The sequence below is a fragment of the Patella vulgata genome, chromosome 1 (assembly GCF_932274485.2).
Source record: "Patella vulgata chromosome 1, xgPatVulg1.2, whole genome shotgun sequence".
Lineage (NCBI taxonomy): Eukaryota > Metazoa > Mollusca > Gastropoda > Patellidae > Patella > Patella vulgata.
In genome coordinates, this window is record NC_065879.2 from 78674684 (window position 1) to 78698766 (window position 24083).

Sequence of the window (24083 nt, forward strand, 5' to 3'; positions counted from 1 at the left end):
AGATAATATATAAATATATCATATTATATAGATAATAATAATAATATAAAAGTTTCTATATTAACTATTATAATATTTTATGTCATAGATACCCATGTGACCTGCGCTATGAGTAAAGGAATGGGTTTTAACGTCTCGTTTACGCAGTATGCTGGTCCTTTTGAGCCTTGTATGACATTAACTATCATCACGTGGGTGGGTATGTTCACCGAATAGAAGCGTTTCTTCTATACTATTATTCAAATGTCATGTGTGACGAGTTATTTTACGTGTCTATTGACAAAATAAAAGAAGGAAATACATATATATTATTCTGTATTTGATTAATCATCATTCATCATTGATTTCACGATGTCATTATCTAACCTAAAATATTAAATTACTACTACTATTGCTCTTTACAATTTTTCTTTCACCTGCATTCTGTCATATTATCAGTTTAATAATTACAAATCAGTATCAATATTTTAGGTTTAAATATTTTCCACAACACACTAAATTTTAACATACAGGGTCTCGTACGTGTAGCTCCTGGTGTAATAAGGGTGATTTTTATATAAAATGTGATATTTTCAGATTTTTCAAGGAAATTTTTCATTGAATGTACGTAGAATATAAGCATCCATATTTTGTAGGAATCAAAGGAATGACGAATGTGGGCCTATTCAGATTGACAATGTCCAGTATTGTATGAAACATTGTGTGTAAATTTCAAATAAACTCTTTCTAAAGGGAGTATTTATTTCTTAATTCTTAAAAGGATTTGTTTACATCGCATGTGTATAATTGAAATGATATCATTAATGGTGGATATAAAAATAACTTAAACGAATTAATTATTTCGATTAATCGAATTAATAGATTTACGATTTAACACGTCGACTAATGACCCCACTGCTTCAAACACCGAATTCCAAAATAATCGTGGTCTCTATCTTTATCGAAATGTGGTCAGACTTGAGGTGGTAACCCTGCAACTGCGATACAAACTAAGTCATTTCGGGACTTACATATGGTTCAATTTTATTTCAATAATAAGCTTGCGCGTAGGGGTATTTAACAGTGGGGGGAAACATGTGGACCCGAAGAAAACCCACGAGGAGCAGGATCGCCTGTCCAACCTCGTGGGGTTTCTCCACGTCCACCTGGTTCCTCACACTGCTAAATACCTCAATGCGGAAGTGAATTATTGAAATAAAATTGAACCATGTGTTAATCCCGAAATGTCCTAGTTTGTGTCGCAGTTCCAGGGTTACCGCCCCAGGCTCGACTGCCTATCGTTAATAAGATCACGATTCTTTTTTTAACATATTTTTTTCTTCAAGTTCAGTGTTTTGAGAATTCGGTTCATTAGTCAACGGGGTAAATCGTAAATCAATTAATTCGATTAATCGAAATAATTAATTCGTTGTAACGAAATAATCATTTTGTTTAAACGAATTAATATTTCGTTTAAACGAAATAATTATATAAGAGTGGAATATAAGAGTGCACGAAAATAATATATAAGAGTGGAATCGTGCACTTAAGGGGCTCCCTAGACTTGGACCATTTTTGGACGGGTATTCCTATTAGGGATCCACTATATTACATGTTGCACTGGCAGCTGTCACAAGAATACGCCGAAAAAAGTATTTGACTTTCGCATATATATATGTTTAAACCATTTTCATGGAACTTTGAATATTATTTTGAACTGGCAATTTGTGATATTATTATATTAGTGAGGATTATACTGTATAATGGTATAAATTTGAAATGTATTTGGTTATACTTATATAACAGACAGTTCTGTAGTGGTAGCAAATTACAATGAGCGATTCCCTTGGATTATTGCCGTCATATTTAGATAATTTAGTACAAATACTATTGGCTAGTTACGTAATGAGAAACTGGGCCTTTTCGAAAACCAAAACCGAAACAAAAGGGGGTTACTGTTTTTGTGCCATACAAATTTTTCATGTTTGGTAAATCATGTTAAAATAATTATTTTGTGAAAACACACATTATTTGTAAAGAACGATGTAAAAACTGAATGTATTACGGGAAGCTACTTTACCGAGCGTTCGTCTAATGGTTTGGATGTAGCTATGGCGGATGTGGCGATAGGCAGGGTAAGCTTACACTTCCGGAAACCTGTTACCACTGTTCGTCGTGTATTTTGTACGTGAACAGTACATTTGCTGATTACACTATTTTGCCTATACCGTTTTTTCGGACTTCGAATTTTGTCTAATGGTTTGGATTGTTCGTACGTGGTTTTATTTAATTAATAAGACAATAATACCAATAACATATTATGGTACCGTGGAATTTCGAGGGTTTTCCATAATGTCGATAACAACTATTTACGCGTGTTTCTGACAGTTTACATATTTCGCACGTTTATTTTCTATGCTTTTAACAATCGTTAGAAAAGTGGACAATAAAGTACTTGCTTTCAGCGTCCTGTACATTAACAATTTAAGTTCGATGCAAAATAATCTTTACCGTCACATGACGACAGACAATTATGTATTGTGGTCATTTTGAGCTGTATAATATACGATATGGAATTAACCACGTGCGCAATACTTGGGGTGGGTGGTATTCACCGAATAGAAGCGTTTATTCTATAATCATATTCGAATGTCATGTGTGACGAGTTATTTTACGTGTCTATTTAATTCGTCAAGAGGTTATACATGGTGATAATTATAGGTCATCGTGAAAAGTATTTTATATTTAATGCCGCTGACAGGTATGATTAAAACAAAGATTGATCAAGTTCAGACTAAATGATAAAAAGCGTGAATATGTAGTTAACTGCATAGAAGACGAAGGTTTTTTTTTATTACACCAACACCTTATAGAATAATATACAGAAATTTGGAGGTGATTGCGTATATCAACTAGCATTTTCTGTTCGTGGGTATTGAAAATTGGGATAATTAAGGATCATTTCAATAACATTGTGTTCGTGAGTATTGAAAAAAAAGATAATTATGGATTATTCGGTAAAAATGGCTAGTATTTATAGTATCATTCCAGAACTTAAAGAGGAATATATAGAATATATTATAGACTGGGCTAAGTGTCGCATGATATATCACCTCATAATTTATTTTTATTTACGCTCATATGACCGCCTAAGTGTGAGGAAGTATTTTCTGGTCACAGAGTTGGTGGTCATTGGATGGATCTGGGAATCTAACAAAGACATTTTTAATCAATTTTTATGATAATGTAAGGAATAAGTATACTTCTCCAGCTTTAAAGTACATGTAATGTTAAAGGGACAATAACACTCTTGCTGGCTTGACAGCTCCAGAAAATAAAATAAAAATAGCATTATTCTAAGTACTAGATGTGTACATGTACACATATACGATATGGGATTTATTACTGTTACGTCCGCAATGCTTGTCGGTGTGGGAGTATTCATCGAACAGCAGCGTTCCTTGTGTACTCTTATTCGAATTCCAAGGGTGATCACGCTGGCTAAGTGGGTAAGACGCTGGCTCGCAAGCCTGGAGGTCGGGTGTTCAATCACTGCATGAGAAAGTTCATCCAGATTTTCCGGCGTGTTTCCCCCCTTGTCAGTGATGCAGGACGGAGGGCCTAACAAGTGTACATAATGGCGTGCACGTAAAAGATCCCTTGGCAGTTGGAATTCTTTTGCGTGCTCGTCGTTGAGTAGATGTTGACTAAATAACGGTTTGTTATTGTTAAACACGAGAAATAAATATATAAATATTATTCTCCACCCAAGTACAAAAATGTTAAATTCAGTTGCTATTAATTTTTCGATGTCATTATCTAACCTATAATTTTAAATTACCAATACTATTTTCATTTTCAGTTTTTGTTTCAGTTCCATAATTACAAACCGGTATCAATATTTTATGTGTAAATATTTTCCACGACAGAATACAAAAGTCAAGATTTATTTTACAGTTCAATAATTACAAATTAGTATCAATTTATATTTAGTACCCAAATGGTAATAATAGTTGAATGTCTTATGCATGAAAGTCAAATCTAAAAATTCACAAATATTTAAGAATTTCAATTCAATTTCCGGAATTTCACTAATGAATAGGCGAGACATGGAATTTCAAATATTATTTTGAACTGGCAATTTTCTATTTTATTTCATTGGTAAGGTATAAACTCTTCAATCGTATACAGTTACGTTGCACTTGGTTATGCATTTTTATCGCTTGTGAAACAACTTTTATATTCTACTCAGTGGTATCTACAGTAAAGATGTCGCTTTACATGAATTTGATTTATACCAAAGGAATTATGGTGCGTGTAAAAAGGGTTTGTGTGATAAATAAAATCTCCTACTCAGCTTTTTGAAATCAATACACGTTGATAAACTAACAATAACTCTGTCTATCCTCATTCTTTTTTACATTATCGATATTTTTTGATATCAAAATAGACTCGTAGGAGATTCTCTATATGCCAGACTGTTTGTGACAGAGAAAGAGAGAGAGAGGGGTGAGAGGGTAACGTCTCGTGGAAGGAAACGTGAGTTGAGGACTCTGAGAAAGCCCACGTGTTTGGGCCAGCGATAGACGTACTAAATGACAGACCTTCGTGTTTTTGGAAATAGATTCTAACAAGCTGTTTTTCTAATGAAGATGGAAAGAAAGCAACGAAAGTGTATAGAAAGTTCAAAGAAGAATACCATTGTAATGCTTGTGGTTGGGGGAGGGGGAACAGATATTAATACTATTATAATATTGTATATCACGCACAAAACAATAATATAGATAATATATAAATATATCATATTATATAGATAATAATAATAATATAAAAGTTTCTATATTAACTACTATAATATTTTATGTCATAGATACCCATGTGACCTGCGCTATGAGTAAAGGAATGGGTTTTAACGTCTCGTTTACGCAGTATGCTGGTCCTTTTTAGCCTTGTATGGCATTAACTATCATCACGTGGGTGGGTATGTTCACCGAATAGAAGCGTTTCTTCTATACTATTATTCAAATGTCATGTGTGACGAGTTATTTTACGTGTCTATTGACAAAATAAAAGATGGAAATACATAAATATTATTCTAATTGATTAATCATCATTCATCATTGATTTCACGATGTCATTATCTAACCTAAAATATTAAATTACTACTACTATTGCTCTTTAAATTATTGATTCACCTGCATTCTGTCATATTATCAGTTTAATAATTACAAATCAGTATCAATATTTTAGGTTTAAATATTTTCCACAACACACTAAATTTTAACATACAGGGTCTCGTACGTGTAGCTCCTGGTGTAATAAGGGTGATTTTTATATAAAATGTGATATTTTCAGATTTTTCAAGGAAATTCTTTATTGAATGTACGTAGAATATAAGCATCCATATTTTGTAGGAATCAAAGGAATGACGAATGTGGGCCTATTCAGATTGACAGTGTCCTGTATTGTACGAAACATTGTGGGTAAATTTAAAAAAAACTCTTTCTAAAGGGAGTATTTATTTCTTAATTGTTAATAAGATTTGTTTACATCGCATGTGTATAATTGAAATGATATCGTTAATGGTGGATATAAAACATAACTTACATCTTAAGACTCTCCCTGTAAAATAAACAAAACAATAATACAGATAATAATATACAAATGTTTCTATATATAGTAACTATTATAATACTAATGTGAACTCGTCTATGAGTAAAGGAATGGGGTTTAACGTCTCTTTAACACAGTGTTGTCTAAGAGAATGGGTATCGTCGAATAATTGTGATATAATACACGAGATAAAATATGATACTGCTCTATAGTAATATTTCGCATTTCGTGGATGTGACCAAGCAAAAACGCCCCATGCTCTTTCGATACTGTGGAACTTCGAGGGTTTTCCATAATGTCGATAACATCTATTTACGTGTGTTTCTGACAGATTACATATTTCGCACGTTTATTTTCTATGCTTTTAACAATCGTTAGTAAAGTGGACAATAGGGTACTTGCTTTCAGCGTCCTATACATTAACAATTTAACTTCGAGGGAAAATAATCTTTACCGTGACATGACGACAGACAATTCTGCCAGTATTTGTTCACCGAATAGAAGCGTTTCCTCTATACTCTTATTCGAATGTCATGTGTGAGGAGTTATTTTATGTGTCTATTGACAAAATAAAAGAAGGAAATACATAAATATTATTCTGTATTTGATTAATCATCATTCATCATAAATTTCACGATGTCATTATCTAACCGACAATATTAAATTACTACTACTATTGCTCTTTACAATTTTTGTTTTACCTGCATTCTGTCATATAATCAGTTTAATAATTACAAATCAGTATCAATATTTTAGGTGTAATTATTTTCCACAACACCGTAAAGTTTAACATACAGGGGTCTCGTACGTTTAGCTAGCTTCTGGTGTAATATGGGGGATTTTTATATAAAATGTGATATTTTCAGATTTTTCAAGGAAATTCTTTAATGAATGAACGTAGAATATAAGCATCCATATTTTGTAGGAATCAAAGGAATGATGAATGTGGGCCTATTCAGACTGACAGTGTCCAGTAATGTAAGAAACATTGTGGGTAAATTTCAAATAAACTCTTTCTAAAGGGAGTATTTATTTCTTAATTGTTAAAAAGATTTGTTTACATCGCATGTGTATAATTGAAATGATATCATTAATGGTGGATATAAAAATAACTTAAACGAATTAATTATTTCGATTAATCGAATTAATAGATTTGCGATTTAACACGTCGACTAATGACCCCATTGCTCCAAAAATCGAATTTGAAAATAAAATATGCGCGTAGGGGGGAAACATGTGGATCCGAAGAAAACCTACGAGGAGCGGGATCGCCTGTCCAACCTCGTAGGGTTTCTCCGGGTCCACCTGGTTCCTCACACTGCTAAAAACCTCTACGCGGAAGCGAATTATTGAAATAAAATTGAGCCATGTGTTAATCCCGAAATGACCTAGTTTCGTGCACGAAAAAAATAGATAAGAGTGGAAGCGTGCACTTAAAGGGCTCCCTAGACTTGGCCCATTTTGGACGGGTATTCCTATTAGGACTATATTACATGTTGCACTGGCAGCTGTCACAAGAATACGCCGATTTGACTTTGGCATATATATGTTTAAACCATTTTCATGTAACTTTGAATATTATTTTGAACTGGCAATTTGTGATATTATTATATTAGTGAGGATTATACTGTATAATGGTATAAATTTGAAATGCATTTGGTTATACTTATATGACAGACAGTTCTGGGGTGGAAGTAAATTACAATGAGCGATTATCTTGGATTATTGCCGTTATATTTAGAGAATTTAGTACAGATACTGTTGGCTAGTTATGTAATGAGAAACTGGGCCTTTACGAGAACCAAAACCTAAACAAAAGGGGGTTACTGTTTTTGTGCCAGACAAATATTTCAAGTTTGGTTAACCATGTTAAAGTAATTATTTTGTAAAAACACGCAACATTATTTGTAAAGAACGATGTAAAAACTGAGTGTATTATTATGTGACGTTATTTTACCGAGAGTTCGTCTAATGGTTTGGATGCAGCTATGGCGGGTGTGGAGATAGGCAGGGTAAGCTTACTCTTCCGGACACCTATTACCACTGTTCCTCGTGTATTTTGTACACTGTGAACAGTCCAATTGCTGATTAACCAATTTTGCCTATACCGTTTTTTTAGGACTTTGAATTTTGTCTAATGGTTTGGATTGTTCCTACTTGGTTTTATTTTATTAATAAGACAATAATACCAATAACATATTATGGTATTTAATTTGTCAAGAGATCATACATGATGTATAGGTCATCATGAAAAGTATTTTATATTTAATGCCACTGACAGGTATGGTGAAAACAAAGATCAAGTTCAGACTAAATGGTAAAAAGCGTGAATATGTAGTTAACTGGATAGAAGACGCAGGTTTGTTTTTATCACACCAACACCTTATATAGAATAATATACAGAAATTTGGAGGTGTTTGCACACATCAGCTAGCATATTGTGTTCGTGGGTATTGACAATTGGGTTAATTAAGAATTATTTCAATTAAAAAGTGTTCGTGAGTATTGGAAATAAAGATAATTATGGATTATTTCGGTAAAAATGGCTTGTATTTAGCATCATTCCAGAACTTAAAGAGGAATATACAGACTATATTATAGACTGGGCTACGGTAACATCCTAAGTGTAGCATGATATATCACCTCATAATTTATTTTTATTTACGCTCATATGACCGCCTAAGTGTGAAGTAGCATTTTCTAGTTACAGAGTGGGTGGTCATTGGGTGGATCTGGGAATCTAACAAAGACATTCAATTTTTATGATAATGTTAGGAGTAAGTATACTGGATCTGGGAATCTAACAAAGACATTCAATTTTTATGATAATGTTAGGAGTAAGTATACTTCTCCAGCTTTAAAGTATTGTCAAGCCGTTTGTTTTGATCAGCTAGACAATGTTTCATTTGGCCAAGAAACTTTGTTCAACCGCCTACTAACCGTAACATGAAATAGTCATGTATACTTTTGAATGTGCTTTCATGTGTACAATTTAGAATGCATTGTTTTCATATTCAAATATCCCTTTAACATCAATTGTCTACTCATATCACATCATGCTTACGCCACTGATCGAACTTTAAAAAAGATTGCATGTACCTTGTCTGCTGTTCTGGCGACATTTTTTCCCAAGGAATTGGTCTCTTTTCTTTTTCGTTATTAGTAGGTTTTTCCGTTTTCTGGGCGCCATGTTGATGTTTAATACACCTGACTTCCTCTTTCAATGACTGAACCTCTCCATTAAGTTGATTATTGGATTGTGTCAGAGAATTTATGGTTTGTTGTTGGGAATTGTATTTTGCAAACAAATCATCAACTCGTTTTGAATCATCAACTGTTTCCGAGGATTGGTTATTCACATCACGCTTTAAAATTAGAAAATTATAAATAAATGCTTTCGGTAAAATGGTATACAGTTTTCTGTCATTTTCAGTAAATGGTAATTTAACACTAATAATGTGAAACTTATGATTTTCGTCTATTTCTTATGGACGACTTACATTAAAACGAATTTCTCTTTCTCATATTCATTTAAGTTTAACGCATGTTGTAATTGCACTGCTGTCAAACACCTAAATATATTAACCGATTGAATTATCTTATCAACATATATACAAACTGCTACATGTCGCCGAAAGATCAAGAAATATCAGGTAACATGTAAAATACATTAAAGTAATATATCGATTTCCAGTCTAAAGTCGACGATAAGAACTATGGATAAATTTATTATCATTTTAACTGAGATCTACACTTACACTTTATGGGGAACATATTAAAGGGAATTCTATAGATATCCATCGGACAATGGGTTTTAATCCAGAATATATTGTTAACCCAACAATATCTAAGACTGTTTTGGAAACTATGTCAGAAAATATTACAGCAGATTGCCACTATATAACAATATTATTGGGTTTGTTTCATTAATTGCTGGGAGATGGGGTGGTCGGGTGGTCTAACGCATACGCTTTGGATCATCAGGTCTGTCGCTGAGTCCATGTTGCGTGTTTTCGACCCAAAGCATATATATCGCAAGAAATAAGGTCGTCCGCACAACCTCGTTGATCTTCCCGCGTCCCACTGCTAGTCTCATGCATGCAAACGAATAATTGAAACAAAATAATACCATATGTTATTGACGAAACGCCTTAGTCGCACGTCTCCGCCCCTCCCTTCGCCCCCTTTCTCTCTCTCTCTCTCTCACTTGTAAAATGTTGTATTTTTGGAATAGATAGCCATCGCGTTAGAAAGTATAGAAACTTACTTCCAATCGTCCAACTACATGGTGATATCCGTTGATTGACAGACTTTCCATGAAGCCCGTATATGCATTGTTACCGGATCTGCATAATATATCAATTAACTTGTCGGTGCCAGCTTTTGTGCCTTGTTGATGTGCTTGTAATCGAATGGCTTCTTTGTCGTCCCATGTAATCACACTTGATTCAAGGAGTTTTGGGACCAGTACCATGGCATCGATTTCGTCTAGCAAGAAAGAGTAATTTCTCTGCAATCTACTCATGTCTGATTGGAGCATTCTTCTTCGGTTCATGATGGTTATTTTGAGATATCTATGTAATGGATGAAGAAATCTGGTTCATCTAAACATCTAAGCTACAATCTGAAAACAATAATAAAATTAACAACACTATTTTAGAATTGAGATTAGGGGTTTCAAACATTGCATTCATTTAATGTATATGTGAGAGAGAAGTAAATGAAATGAAGTTTAACGTCCTACTGTTCTGCTCCGACTGGCCTAATGAAGACGGTGAGACAGAAAGAATTGTTCGGTAGCCTAAATCCATTTAATATTGCTCAATTGTTCTGTTTTTGTTTTGTTTTTAGTGCATGTTTCTGATTAACGCCTAAGACCCGTGTCTCCACGTCTAATTTTGAGCGACCTGAAAGATCATGGACTAGACATCACAAGTCATGTCAAACGATGACGCCGTATTCTTATCTGGAGAGCATGCGCTATAAATAATATCGGTGTAGACTGGGTTAACCAGACGCTAGAGATTGCCATTCGTTTGAGACTTCTGATTTGAAATTGGAGTAAAAACGGAAACGATTGAAAGTAAATCAGTTTATAAACATTCATATTTCATTTGTGTCAATTTCTAGGTCCCAAATATTAGCGATTTAGCTCCTTTAAAATCAGTCGCGATCCCATGGCAATTGGGCGACCTTGATTTGGCAACACCCCGAATCTAGGACTAACTGTTCATCCGACATGGAGTTTTTTCACAATTATCTCTCCATGGTCTATAATTACAATGTTGTTCAAAATGTGTAAATAATACCGTACAGATAGTCAGTAACGTGTTTCAGTTTCCGTTTCAGATTGATCAGTATTAATCTATTGTCTAATATATAGGCATACACTAACAATCACTGTGATAACTAGTAGATAACTATAATATACCCTCTATATACTCACCGTTCTAATTAGCTGAAACAGTTTAATTTCTAATTACAACATAAAAACAAACAATCTTCTACCAAAGTATTACCTTCCGCCTGTACGTTTAGGGAAACCCCCTGTATCACGTGACATTATATACGTCAGCGAAGAGCAAAACTAATTCATTCGGTGCAGCATTGTAGTTTAAATAATCACAGGTGTTATTGTGGTTTAAATAATCACAGGTGTTATTGAATTAAGTATGACGTTAAACCCCATTTTGTTTCATTTCATTCAGACTATATTAAAATAGCTTATCAATATATATGTTATTTTTATTTCAGATTATTCATATTTGCAAGTTTCCCCAAGCGATGTCTGAAGTAAATGTAATGAATTTACCTGTGGTGTACCGAGTATTAAGCAATAGTGGGAAACCCCGTTTCTATTAAAATATACATGACATAATCATTGCATCGTTACAGTTTATTGTAGTTGTCTCCCTTCAACCGTAATGACTAGCGATATTCAACACAGTCACCTGTCATATAGTCCCCATTACAAAATACACAATCAATAGTCACCAGTTACCCGTTCAACATTCCTCGGTTTGACTTTCATGCATTTGAGAGCATGGATTCTTGCTTCAAAGTGTAGATGTCATATTGTTGAACAAAATGATCGATTTACTATTGACATTGAGAAACACGATTCTAATGAAATAAATTGGTTCAGTGTAGGGGAATTAAACACAGTGTGGTGTGTGTGTTTGGGGGGGGGGGGACCCACAAGGTTGGACAAGAGACGCTACTCCTTGTCACGTTCAAGCTCGGAATCGAAACCATGCCAACTGCCTCTATAACAGACCTTACGATCTAAAGCGCACACTTTAGACCATTCGACCACCCAACTCAGTGAAATGTGTTGTAAAAATGAAACATTACTTTCCAGCACTATTCCAGTTAGATGTGCATACATGAATGTGCTACGACTAGGTTTTTTTTTCATGCAGCGGAATTTGCGTCTACCCTTTATTGAATTCCATCTGTCAAGGAATATTTTACCTGCACGTTGGGGAGCCGCCGTGACTCTCAGTGTAGGCCGAGAAAGAGAGAGAGAGAAATGAGGTTTAACGTCCACTCGACACAAACTAGGTCATTTCGGGACTAACATATGAATTATTTTTATTTACATAATCGCTTGCGCGTAGGGGTCTTTAGCAGTGGGAGGAAACCGGAGGACCCGGAGAAAACCCACGAGGTTGGACAGGCGACCCTACTCCTTGCCACGTACAACCGGGGATTCGAAACCATGCCAGTCGACTCAATGACAGACTTTATGATACAGCGCGCGCACGCTAACCATTCAGCCACCACCCCCCCCCCCCCCCGTAGGCCGAGAAAGTTCCTCAGGACGAAAACCCGAGGTCCAATGTATACATTAGTGCGCAATTAAAAGAACTCTTAACAAATTGCTCATATGTTGTTTTCTAATAGCTAGGACCAATTTAACTATCTTTCCTATATGTTTGTTATTTTCACACCTATTTCCCCATTAAGATACAGGCTAGTATACTGTGCTGTGTTATACGGTGTAGATATCTGAGTTTCTGTTTCAGATCGATCTATAATAATCTATTGTCTAATATATAGGCCTACACTAACAATCACTGTGATAACTAGTAGATAACTATAATATACCCTCTATATACTCACCGTTCTAATTAGCTGAAACAGTTTAATTTCTAATTAAAACATAAAAACAATCATCTACGAACGAAATACCTTCCGCCTTTACGTGTTAGGGAAAGCCCCCTGTATCATGTGACACTATATACGTCAGCCAAGAGCAAACATAATTCAATCCCGTCACTCCACCCTGGCAACTAAGCGATCCAGTCATCAATACGAACCTGATTAACGTTACAAACAAACATGCTAATCCCATTGAGGCTAGAACACTAGCATTAGAACTAATAGACACCAAATGGGCAGACTATCTCAAAATCTATACAGATGGATCGAAAAATAATACACAGGGACTGACAGGGTATGGCATTTTCATACCCAAAGCAAAGCTAAACATCAGGAAAAGGATACCAGAACATTGTTACTGTGTACACCGCAGAATTGATGGCCATTAAAACTGCAATAGAATGGCTAGCCACCCAAACACACCAAAAATCTGTTATCCTATCAGACTCCCTAAGTAGCATCAAATCCATCGAATCAGATTACTCTAAAAGCAGACAGGGCATAATCCACCAAATTAGGGATATTAATCAAACAATCAAGAATAACGGAATAGAGGTAGTCCTTGCATGGATCCCCTCCCACATCAATATCTTTGGCAATGAACAAGCTGACAAGCTAGCCAAGGAAGGGTTGTCGTTAAATGATATAGAAAATTTAGAATACAGCAGTCAGGAATTCACAAGCATAGCTAAAGATAAAATTAAAAATGCATGGAAAACCCGTCTAAAACAAGAGAATACTCATCGCTATCAAATTGATAGCACTCTTGTAGACAAGGTTTACATCAATCATCCCTCAATCAAAATATGCAAGCTCATCACGAGGCTAAAAACGATAAACGTAATAAAAGACCTTTACACCAATTAAATGCCCATGTGGACAAATTGCAACCACGTCACACCTGCTAATCAACTGTAATCAATTAAACAAAGAACGTCAATCCGTAATTAGGAATCTCTGTCTCAAATCTCTCCTCTCTCCACAACCTGACGATAGATACTGGACATCACAACTTGTCTGGGATTTTATAGATAATATAGGGATGTCCAAATACATAAAATAATCAATTAAATAGTAGGGCGGAACGTAAAAACGTCCTTTAGAAGGAAGCGTAAACCGCCCTACACTACTAATAAATATAGGCATGACCAAATACATATATTAATAAAATTAATCAATTAAACAGTAGGGCGGAATGTAAAAATGTCCTCTAGAAGGAAGCGTAAACCGCCCTACACTACTAATAAATATAGGCATGACCAAATACATAAAATAATAAAATTAATCAATTAAACAGTAGGGCGGAACGTAAAAATGTCCTCTAGAAGGAAGCGTAAACCGCCCTACACTACTAATAAAACTCCGATATAATTAATAAAACAATTAATAAAATTATTCAATTAACAGTAGGGCGGAACGTAAAAATGTCCTCTAGAAGGAAGCGTAAACCGCCCTACACCACTAATAAACCTCTGATAAAATTAATAAATCAATTAACAAAATTAATCAGTTAACAGTAGGGCGGAACGTAAAAATGTCCTCTAGAAGGAAGCGTAAACCGCCCTACACTACTAATAAAACTTCGATAAAATTAATAAATCAAATTATACAATAAATTTACCATCAATATAATTCATGAGTAATTTATTTTTCTCATTATTTATTTGCAATTCACTTAACAATTTATTTTCTTTTATTCCACTTATTATTCTTATTATTAGTTTATAATGACCCCATCCCCACCCCCACCCCCGAAGCCTTACTAGACGAAATAAACACAAAACAATCGTAAGACCAAATATTCATTTCTCTCTAGCCTTCTCTTTTCAGGTGCTGGATTCTTCCTACAGAGAACCAACAACAAAGGAATGAACAACAGAATCAATGACAAAATCAACCACCATACCGGACAATATAACCAAATGGAAGGAAGAATGGTACAGGCCTTACACTCACCAATAAGCCCCAAGGAAGAGTGGCACCGCCTTGCTATTCAACCGGACAGAATGACCAGACCAATACAAACGACCAAATTACTAATCTATATATATGTACATAATATATGTTTAAGTGTCAGTCCACTCTGTCTGATCTGTCATAATGTCTTTGTTTACATGTCTGTCCCAATGTTCGACCACATTTATGTCTGTTTTGTCACGAACACGTCTGTTTTGTAAAAGTCCACTTTCACCTACTAATTCATATCTCTTGCTGTTACCTATTGTCTTTTGTACATATATACAAAAACCTCATCATCCTATTTTCCACTAAACACATTGTAAATTATTGCACCTTGTACAAATAACATGTTATTGTCTGCGATATCACCTCCGTGGAAGCGGACGTAAAATACAACTAGCAAACAACTAACTTAATTCATTCGATGTGCATTGTACTTTAAATACTTATAGATAGGTGTCATTGAGTATTTGTTACTTATGATGTTAAACTTTATTTAATCGAATTTTGGATATCAATGAAAACATTTTGTTAACCAATAGATCGTCAGGAGGTATGTTACTTGTATTTCGGATTATTAATATTTTCAATTTTCCCCGAGCGAAGTTCTCATTAAATGGCACTGAATTTACCTGCGTGCGGTGTACCGAGTGTTGGGCAATATTGGAAAAGCCCGTTTTAATTACAATAAACATGACACAATTATTGAATTGGTTCCGTTTATTGTAGTTGTCTCCCTTCAACCGCAATGACTTGCGGTATTTAACAAATCGCCACCGGTAATATACTGCCTAGTACAACATGCAAAATCAATAGTCACCAGGTACCCCTTCAACATTTATCCGTTTGGCTTTCATGTATTTGAGAGCTTCGATTCGTGCATCAAAGTGGCGATGTAACAGTAATGATAGAGAGAGAGAGAGAGAGAGAATGAGATTTAACTTCCACTCTGTTAAAACTAGACCATTTTGGAACTAACGTATGACTCAATAATTATATATTAATAGTTTGCTTGCACGTAGGGGACTTTATTGGAGGGGGGGGGGGCAGAATACCCATGAAGTTTGACAGGGGATTCTACACCTGTACTTAGAAGTAGGGAGTCGAAACCACGCCACTTGACTCTATGATAGACCTTATGATCTAAAGCGCATGCGTTTGACCACTCGGCCTCTTATCCTGTGAAATGGGTTGTAACGTCCTACTTTCCTGCTCTATCCGTCCGACCTTGAACAACATTGAATATGGGATGACCCCGTTGCGGATTGATTAGATCACAATATTAACTTCTGCAAGTTACACTTTAGAAACTTTTTTGAAGTATTAAAGAAATAAATAAGGTGTTTGAAGTATATCTGAATAAACATAATTCCTATTTAGTGTAAATGGATATATAAAATGAGTAAAAGGCATCGTTCTGCCCGGACCAGTTTACGTTATCACGTCTTATCATACAACTAAATATTATTTATCATAAGAGATTACTAGGATGGTCAGTAGTATATTATTTACCTTAGGAGATTACTAGGATGGTCAGTAGTATGTTATTTTAGGAGATTCATGGAGCAGTCAGTGTTATATTCAACTAAATTAATACTGTTTAGACGGATATTTACCTCCCTTTAACCCCCGTTAAAGTCTACGGTCGTCATTTGCTTATTCATTTGACAATATATAAAAACCACTGAATTTGTAAAAAAAATATTAAAACATTCAGCAGAAATTAGAATAATATTGTCTCGAACAAACTAAGTTGCCTGTTGAAGATGAAAATCATTTTATTGTATTTTGTCCTATGTATTTAATTTAAAGTCACAACTCATGCCATGAATCTGAGATATATTATGTTTTTGATTAACACCTAAGACCCGTGTCTCCACATCTAATTTTGAGCGACCTAAAAGATCATGGACTAGACATATTCACCAGTCATGTCAAACCATGACGCCATATTCTTATCTGGAGAGCATGCGCTATAAATACAACTGGTGTAGACTGGGTTAACCAGATGCTAGAGATTGCCATTCGCTTGAGACTTCTGATTTGAAATTGGAGTAAAAATGGAAACATTCATATTTCATTTGTGTCAATTTCTAGGTCCCAAATATTGGCGATTTAGCCCCTTTAAAATCAGTCGCGATCCCATGGCAATTGGGCGACCTTGATTTGGCAACACCCCGGATCAAGGACTAACTGTTCATCGACTTGGACTTTTTTCACAATTATCCCTCCATGGTCTATAATTACAATGGGGATGCTCGATTGAACGTTCCAGAATTGAATTCTCTCAATCCCAAAAATAGTATCAATCGAGTGAAAAGGAGAATTTCGTAGTACAACGCATGTGCCGACTGCATAAAAAATATCTCAACCAATCATGGCAGCTGAAACATATTTGCTATCTAAAATACGTCACGATTCTACTCACACCACCTCAGCTGTTGGGACTGACAGAACTGTGACAGGACTGAATTCCGCGTCACTCGATTGCAATTCTGTCAATTCGGGACGTTCCGGACTGTGAATCGAGCATCCCCATCGTTGTTCAAAATGTGTAAATAATACCGTACAGAAAGTCAGTAACTTAACGCGTTTCAGTTTCTGTTTCAGATTGATCTGTAATAATCTATTGTCTAATATAGACCTACACTAACAATCACTGTGATAACTAGTAGATAACTATAATATTCTCTCCATATACTCACCGTGTTAATTAGTTGAAACTGTTTAATTCCTAATTAAAACATAAAAACAATCATCTACGAACGTATTAATTTCCGCCTCTCCGTTTAGGGAAACCCCCTGTATCACGTGACATCATATATGTCAGCGAAGAGCCAAAAAAAAAAAAAAAAAAAAAATCATTCGGCGCAGCATTTTGGTTTAAATAATTATAGATGTCATTAAAGTATGACGTTAGACCCCATTTCGTTTCATTTCATTCCGAATCTATTGAAATATTTTGTTAACCGAAATATATCACGAGCTTATCAATATATATGCTATTTTTATTTCAGATTATCCATATTTGCAATTTTCCCCAAACGATGTCTGAAATAAATGCAATGAATTTAGCTTCGGTGTACCGAGTGTTAAGCAATATTGGGAAAACCCGTTTCTATTAGAATATACATGACATAATCATTGAATTGTTACAGTTTATTGTAGTTGTCTCCCTTCAACCGTTGTGACTAGTGATATTAAATTGAGAGAGAGAGAGATGGGGTTTAACGTCCACTGGACACAACCTAGGTCATTTCGGGACTAACCTATGGTTTAATTTTATTTCAATAATTCGCTTGTGCGTAGGGGTCTTTAGCAGTGGGAGGAAACTGTAGAACTCGGAGAAAACCCACGATGCTGGACAGGCGACCCTACTCCTTGTCACGTACAACCGGGGATTCGAAACCACGTCAGTTGACTCAATGAGAAACCTTATGATACAGCACGCACGTGCTAACCATTCGCCCCCCACCCCCCGCGGTGATATCCAACAATTTGCCGCCGGTTATATACTGCCTAGTACAACATGCACAATCAATGGTCACCCAGTTATCCGTTCAACATTTCCTCGGTTTGAATTTCATGTATTTGAGAGAATGGATTCTTGCTTCAAAGTGTAGATGTGGGTGTCATATTCTTGAACAAAATGATCGTTTCACTATTGACATTGAGAAATTGTATGTGGTGTGTGTGTGTGTGTTGTGTGTTGTGGGGGGGGGGGGGGGTGCAAGCTCGGAATCGAAACCATGCCAACTGCCTCTATAACAGACCTTACGATCTAAAGCGCACACTTTAGACCATTCGACCACCCAACTCAGTGAAATGTGTTGTAAAAATGAAACATTACTTTCCAGCACTATTTCAGTTTGATGTGCATACATGAATGTGCTACGACTGTTTGTTTTTGTTTTTTTCCATGCAGCGGAATTTGCGTTTACCCTTTATTGAATTCCAACTGTCAAGGAATATTTTACCTGCACGTTGAGGAGCCGTCAAGACTCTCAGTGTAGGCCGAGAAAGTTCCTCAGGACGAAATCCCCAGGTCCTATGTACACATTGGTGCGCACTTAAAAGAACCCTTAACAAATTGCTCATATGTTGTTTTCTAATAGCTAGGACCAATTTAACTATCTTTCCTATATGTTTGTTATTTTTACACCTATTTCCCCATTAAGATACAGACTACACTGTGCTGTGTTATACGGTGTAGATATCTGAGTTTCTGTTTCAGATTGATCAGTATTAATCTATTGTCTAATATATAGGCCTACACTAACAATCACTGTGATAACTAGTAGATAACTATAATATACTCTCTATTTACTCACCGTTCTAATTAAATGAAACAGTTTAATTCCTTATTAAAACATAAAAACAAACAATCTTCTACCAAAGTATTATCTTCCGCCTTGACGTGTTAGGGAAAGCCCCCTGTATCATGTGACACTATATACGTCAGCGAAGAGCAAAATTAATTCATTCGATGCGCATTGTACTTTATATACTTATAGATAGGTGTCATTGAGTATTTGTTACTTATTATGTTAAACTTTATTTAATTGAATTTTGGATATCAATGAAAATATTTTGTTAACCGATAGATCGTCAGTATGTATGTTATTTGTATTTCGGATTTTCAATATTTTCAATTTTCCGAGAGCGAAGTTCTCAGTAAATGGCATTGAATATATTGGAAAAGCCCGTTTTAATTACAATAAACATGACACAATTATTGAATTGGTTCCGTTTATTGTAGTTGTCTCCCTTCAACCGCAATGACTTGCGGTATTTAACCAATCGCCACCGGTAATATACAGGGGGGTTGGGATGGCCTAGTGGTCTAGAGTGTCACGCTTCGACCTCTAGCTGGCCGGTCACCTCTGGCTTGCGGCTGTGGTTTCGATCCCTGGTGGGAGCGTATGTGGCATGGAGATAGGGGCGCCTTCTCAACCTCGTGGGTTTACTCCGGGTACTCCGGTTTCCTCCCACACGAAAGTAGTACAACGCATGTGCCGACTGCATAAAAAATATCTCAACCAATCATGGCAGCTGAAACATATTTGCTATCTAAAATACGTCACGATTCTACTCACACCACCTCAGCTGTTGGGACTGACAGAACTGTGACAGGACTGAATTCTGCGTCACTCGATTGCAATTCTGTCAATTCGGGACGTTCCGGACTGTGAATCGAGCATCCCCATCGTTGTTCAAAATGTGTAAATAATACCGTACAGATAGTCAGTAACTTAACGCGTTTCAGTTTCTGTTTCAGATTGATCTGTAATAATCTATTGTCTAATATATAGACCTACACTAACAATCACTGTGATAACTAGTAGATAACTATAATATTCTCTCCATATACTCACCGTGTTAATTAGTTGAAACTGTTTAATTCCTAATTAAAACATAAAAACAATCATCTACGAACGTATTAATTTCCGCCTCTCCGTTTAGGGAAACCCCCTGTATCACGTGACATCATATACGTCAGCGAAGAGCAAAAAAAAAAAAAAAAAAATCATTCGGCGCAGCATTTTGGTTTAAATAATTTTAGATGTCATTAAAGTATGACGTTAGACCCCATTTCGTTTCATTTCATTCCGAATCTATTGAAATATTTTGTTAACCGAAATATATCACGAGCTTATCAATATATATGCTTTTTTTATTTCAGATTATCCATATTTGCAATTTTCCCCAAACGATGTCTGAAATAAATGCAATGAATTTACCTTCGGTGTACCGAGTGTTAAGCAATATTGGGAAAACCCGTTTCTATTAGAATATAAATGCGCATGCGCGAGCTGTGCGGTCGAACAAATATGTATGTGTGAAAAAAATTGATAATAACCTATAAATGTTAAGTATGTGGATAATATTATGAAGTTCCCTTGGACTAGTTTTCATCATTAATGCTGTAAAATACTGTGAAATATTTCTACTTTATCGATTTTTCTACACTTCTGAATTGGCGGGCCGGTCAATGTAAATAAAGAAAATGGCGACTGCACTCGCACGTCTTGAGGTAAGCCCAAATATACCTACTTGCAACAAGTTTGAATTAACAGAGAAGCACAAAAACACAGGCAAATCAAATAAACCTACTACCCGAAGTTCGAAATACACCATTAATATCGACAGATGTCTGAAAAAGAAACTTAATTCAACGTATAGAGATGACTTTGTAATAAAACACACGAACGGAGGGCTCCGACTGTACTGGAGTGCTGGTCACTATGAAGAGTTTCGGCGTGTAGCTCAAATCTTTTACAAAAACTTGAAAAAAGAAGGACAGCTTGAGATCGATATGACTGATCTCACAGACAGAACCAAAAATGTAACTGAATCCACAATACTAAAAGTATATTCAGTTCGAAGAAAAAGCAGTTTCCGCTACACGATTAACATGTTTCACACAACATCCTCAGCTCTCGTCAATGGTAACCATGAGAATATTTTCCTCAATACTCATTTACCAGAAATCCTAGAGATGGTGAACAATTTGAATAAAGCCATCCAACATAAGATACATGTACCTGCTTGTACTAATACTACTATAGTGTGAAGAAATCACAGAATCAACCACCGACTGAAGCATCAACCCAGTCTGTCCTAAAAGTAAACACTCCCTCTACCGACACACACTTGTGTCTCACAGAAGAAGAGCAAACTGATAATCCCTGTGCTACATCCGAGAAGCAACCAACCATGTCTACGGTAAGCACACCCTCGGACGTTTTACCTGAGGAAAACCATGTTGACAATAATAGCCCTGTCGAAAATATAATGATATGCAGTCCCACCAGTATAAATGTTGTGTGTCCTTCAACTTCAAACACACCATGTCCTGATCCACCTCTGCATGTACATAGCCCAAGAGAAACACTACCAGGAAGTGAAAACATTACACCTGTAATTCCACCGAGACCTGTCCCTAAAGTTAGACGACTAAAGCTCACTCCCTCAGTAAGTTCTGCATGTAGTAGTACGTATGCCGCTAAAACCATCTCATCTAAAATTAAAACAAAAACTAAATATTCCAATGGGGCTAGTAGCAAATCCAACAGTGCCACACAGCTAACTAACTTACAGATGACGGTCACAAATCTTGAATCCGACATCCTGAAATTAAATGCCGAACTTAAAGAAAAGAACGGCATAATAACAGACATGGATGCAGAAAACTCAGAGTTGAAGAACAGACTTGCAAAACTGTTGGAAGAGAATAAGACCTTTGTTGCCGCTTTTAATTCACTAACTGTAGATAACAATAAACTGATACAGGAAAATCAGATATACAAGTCGACCAACGACACCGTTGCCACACCAGATACTAAAGACCAATCACAACAAACAGACAAGTCATTAAATGTAGAAGTAATAGAGCCTTGTACAAACTTTATTATAGGGTCCTCTGTACTAAAGAAAATAAATTCTCGCAGGCTGGATAGAAATGGCAACACTGCAGTCAGAGCCATATCAGGTGGTAAAATAAGAGACGCAATTAATCTGCTTGAAAGGTGCTCCATATCCAAAGAAGTAGAAAAGATAGTGTATTTAATAGGCTCCAATAATGTTTCTCACAATATGAACTTAGATAGTTGCAAAAATGATTACAGGCAGCTAATTGAAACAAGTCAAACAAAATACCCAAATGCAGACATCAACTTCTTGAAATTACTGCCTAGAAGATCCACCACATTCAACCAACAGCTTGAATCCCTAAACACAGTCCTTAAACAGACATGCAGTGAACAAAATTGTACCTATATCTCAGACCATGTTAGTTGCTTTACTAAAGATAATTCAATCAAAGAATATCTGTATGCTGATGGGACACATCCCAACTACAAAGGCTCAGCTAAACTAGCAAGTCATCTAAAAGCTACCCTTAACCTTGAAGTAAGAAAGTTTGGACAGGCTAATATGAAATCTCCGCACCCTGCATTCAATGACAGGGGTATGGTCCCTCCCCCGAGGATCACACAACTACCATTTTGGCTGCTCCCACCCATGGCAGATATGCGGTTTCCGCCACCTAGTCATCTACCAACTTTTCCTTTTGACAACACATATCGAGCACCAGTCAAGAATCCAGCTGCTTTCACTTATGGCAAAACATATAATTCTACAGTCCAAAATTCAGCTGCCTTCCCCTATGGCAACAAGTATCAACCAAAAATCAAGACTACCGCTTGGGGTAAAGCATATTTACGTGGGTAGTAATACCTGTGATAGTTATAAACATATTTACGTGTGTAGTGTATTCAGTGTATAATACATGTACCTGTGTGATACATGTAGTATAAACACTTTCTAAAAATTCGACTTAAAAAATCTAAAAGGCATATTGTGAGTGCTGCTATAAAATAAGTGCTGTGAATGTGGTTCCAGAATCCAGATCGACTTTGACAGTTTTGTTGGTTGGTTTGTTGTGTGTGTGTGTGTGTGTGTGTGTTTTTTTTTTTTTTTTTTTTTTTTAAAAATCCACAAACTCCCAAGTTTGTGTGCTGCCTGTTGAGAAGTGATACATGATATACCATATAGAATAAACATGTAGGAAGGATACCTACAGTATAACAATCTACATGTAGCTATAGCTGTCAAGGTGTGGTGTATCATAATGTACAATATAACTGCCGTCCATTTATCCATTAGTCAATTGCCAATATAGTGCTTATTTTTATTAATTAAATGAATGTAAAATGTTTGCACTACTCATTGTAAATATGATCAGGTACCCACTCTAAGCACAGGCAAAGGAATGCACAAAGGTTAATCGAGGTACCTACAATGTATCTGTGTTAAAGACATGTGCCCGTATCAATAATATAATGTATATATTCTACATGTACGCCAAGTACTTATATTTCACTTTATTTTTCCACACTTTGTATTTATAGGTTTGCCTTTTTGTAAAATTATCCATATTTGTGTAATCTATAACCATCAGGTATCCTGTTAGTAATTATATGTTCATTGTGATTGCTTGCTTGTTTCATTATCACACTCATTGTTTATAGATTACAACACTGTTATTATTATATTGCCATATTTCACTCATTATGTCCTTACAGATAGGTTTCTGGAATGTCAATGGCCTCATATCTAAACTCAATAATGACAAAGCTCGGAATGATATGTTTCAGTATTTTTGTCATTTGGATATTATCTGTTTAATTGAAACCTGGTCTAATGATGAGCATGAAAACTTAGATTTACTACAAAATGTATTTAGTGGTTACACAGGATTTATATTCAGTAGAAAGGGAAATAACTCTCCAAAATTCAGCCAGAGAGGCGGTACAGCAATATTTATACGAGATCAATATAAACATGGTATCCAAATTCTTGACTCC

General features: G+C 35.7%; 1 long non-coding RNA gene across 10 annotated transcripts in view; it reads right to left on the bottom strand.

The window, feature by feature from the left end:
- LOC126811170 (uncharacterized) overlaps window positions 1-19180 on the bottom strand; it is a 109679-nt gene extending 90499 nt beyond the window's left edge. For 7 of the 10 annotated variants that reach the window (XR_008788013.1, XR_008788016.1, XR_008788014.1 and 4 more), the window contains exons 1-4: window positions 11039-11158; window positions 9860-10216; window positions 8692-8957; window positions 5587-5601 (exon numbers count right to left, since the gene is read on the bottom strand). This is a non-coding gene — a long non-coding RNA (uncharacterized LOC126811170). Of the gene's footprint in view, window positions 1-5586; window positions 5602-8691; window positions 8958-9859; window positions 10217-11038; window positions 11159-12717; window positions 12825-17420; window positions 17548-19046 lie in introns of those variants that run through there. The other 3 variants (XR_008788009.1, XR_008788008.1, XR_008788010.1) reach the window with 3 other exon arrangements.
- Between the last annotated feature and the right edge of the window lie 4903 nt (window positions 19181-24083).